The following is a 2,512-nucleotide window of genomic DNA, read 5'->3' on the forward strand; positions in this document are numbered from 1 at the left end:
TCTCCTATTGATCTGAGTATATTATAAATAATAGCCAGTTAATTGAAGCATTATAGCACAGGCCTTTGTCAGATGGTATATTACGCTGTTCTTTCTGCTTTGGATAGTTCTCTCTTTTTTCACCATACCTGTGTTTGCATCACTGGATATACACAGTGATAGGTGTTAAAGACTAACGTTTATAATAAATACATTTGTATTGATTTTAAGATATTTTCATCGTTCATACAATCATACATATTGGGATCATTTGTATTAATGTGGACCGGAGGGAGAGGGTGACGAGCATAAGTTTCACTTTCCTTTTTTATTTCAATTCCAACTTTGGTCATGAAGAATATGTTTCTCTGTTGTCCAGTTCATAAAGCTTAAAGCAACAGCATCAGAGCACGGTGCAGAGTCTCTAGATGAGTCCGTCTTTCTTATTAAACATCCATGCTGTAGTCCGTTGTCAAGAAAACTGTAGTTTCCATAGTTTCCCCACAGCAGCAGACGTCCGCTGGCACATCATAAACACGTCGGATAGGGAAAGTGCATTCGGATTCTCTAAAGTACCACAGTCTCTTTTCCTAAGTCCTTTTGAATTCTCCCATCCACTATCCCTTAACCCCGTGACGTTTCACACAGAGGTCAAGGGATAGACGGTAGGGTTAGACGTCAGGAGCTGATTTTTGGATTATCCGACCGCAACCCTAGTTAGAATAGGCTTCAGTGTTACGATCATAAGGGGGTGCTTAAAAATGTGTTCTCCTTTTAGAGTCCCTGGCTCTTGATTTACACCGTATAACCAACAAATAATTTCAGTAATTTATCTGTGAAACATTGAATAATTTTAAGACCTAAAAAGTCATCAAATGAGTCAAATCACATAAAATATTGATTGTTTAATTTCAACAAGACTTTGACTTACTTGTCAAATATGTCACAGGTCATACAAAGTCAAGTGTATTCAAAGTAAAGAAACAATTATGCATGTTGTTTCGTAAGAGAACAACAAACATTCTTACACATATTAAGCATTACAACAACAAAAAAATGCCATCTCGTTTTCAGAACGAATCTGAAGGAAGATTACCTGGCTCAGTAAGACTATGCTTCTTATGTCACTGGACATAAAAAAAAGAAATAAAAACGTTGGAAATCACTTTTATCCTTGCAGCAGAGGCTCTTCAGATATCCATTTCAAACTGGTCGTCTACAGGAGAAAGAAAAGACATTGGAGTGAGAAGAAGGAAGTGGATAATGGCTGCTCATGTCCTTTTTTAGATATACAGATCTGTTTACCTGCGCTCTCCTCTGTAAGCAGGCTGTGGTTGGAGTTATTGCAGGGGGGGGTCTGTTCCGGCTGGTTTCTGTCGTTGGGTTTGAGCGGCCTGGTGACCCCGGGGATGTCGGGCAGATTGGGGGGGGTGCGGGCGAGGGGGGACGTCCGACACTGCAGGAGGAACTTCCTGTCGTAGATGATTCTGGTACCTGTAGGAAGCAGCAGAAAAGACTTTAAAGTTCATTATTGTCCATATTTTGATACTAAAATAATATGTTGAATTTCAGGAGATCAAAATGTGCTGCAGCTGTATTCATAGTGTACATTCAGTTAAATAGCACTTGAGTCAGTTTAACTTAAAAATAAAATGAAATAAAATACAATTCAGCAGCGAATATCCACATTGAAGAATTCTAGCCAGTTCGAAAAAGATAAATATAAATAAATATAGAATAATTTCTGAATTGTAAGGTGTCCTTGGGTGCTTTGAAAGGTGCCTCTAAATAGAATGTATTATTATTATTATTAATTTAAACAAAAATCTAAGCAACTAATCTCCACATTTAACATTTGTTACCAGTGGAAACATTATTAAAATATATTCAAGAAGATGTAGAAGCATACATTTAAAAGTGGTAACTTGTTTATTAGGTATAAAATACAAAATAAATAGCATTTAACTCAATCTAATACAATACAATTTAACAAAATATAGCTCCAAGTATAGCACAATATAAATGAAAAATAATTCAATCATTATTAACATAAAGAAAGTATTAAAGATATTTATGATCCCTCATCCATCCCACAGTATTGTGAAGTACTTCTTGTTCCCCTTTAAGAGGACTGTTGTGTGTTCACTGCACACACGTCCATGACCAATGACCCATTTCTTTTTGTCCCCGAGATCAGTCCACTAACCGTACCTGCACCAGTGCATGACATTAAGGATTTTGGGAGATGGCCCTGTGGGCCATCTAAAGCCTAATTTACAGATGGCCCTGAGCCCAATAGAAATTGCCCTGAAATTGCCCTGAAAAATGCGCGCGGACGAAATGGGACGAAGGGTTTGGGGGGCCTCCCCCTAGAACATTTAGATTTTTGCAGGTCTTAGATGCTGTCTGGTGCATTCTCTAGACTGAATTATAAGATGAACCACCACAATATTATATTGTACAATGTCAATGTTATTCTTCATTTCACTTGTTTGTTTGCTCTTGTTTGCTCGCTTGCATGCCCTGCATGCCC

General features: G+C 37.8%; 1 pseudogene; it reads right to left on the reverse strand.

The window, feature by feature from the left end:
• Positions 1 to 864: 864 nt before the first annotated feature.
• Positions 865 to 1,495, reverse strand: LOC104941534 (eukaryotic translation initiation factor 4E-binding protein 1 pseudogene; annotated as a pseudogene).
• Between the last annotated feature and the right edge of the window lie 1,017 nt (positions 1,496 to 2,512).

The sequence above is a fragment of the Notothenia coriiceps genome, unplaced genomic scaffold, assembly GCF_000735185.1.
Source record: "Notothenia coriiceps isolate Sejong01 unplaced genomic scaffold, NC01 NC01_scaffold00003506, whole genome shotgun sequence".
Classification (NCBI taxonomy): domain Eukaryota; kingdom Metazoa; phylum Chordata; class Actinopteri; order Perciformes; family Nototheniidae; genus Notothenia; species Notothenia coriiceps.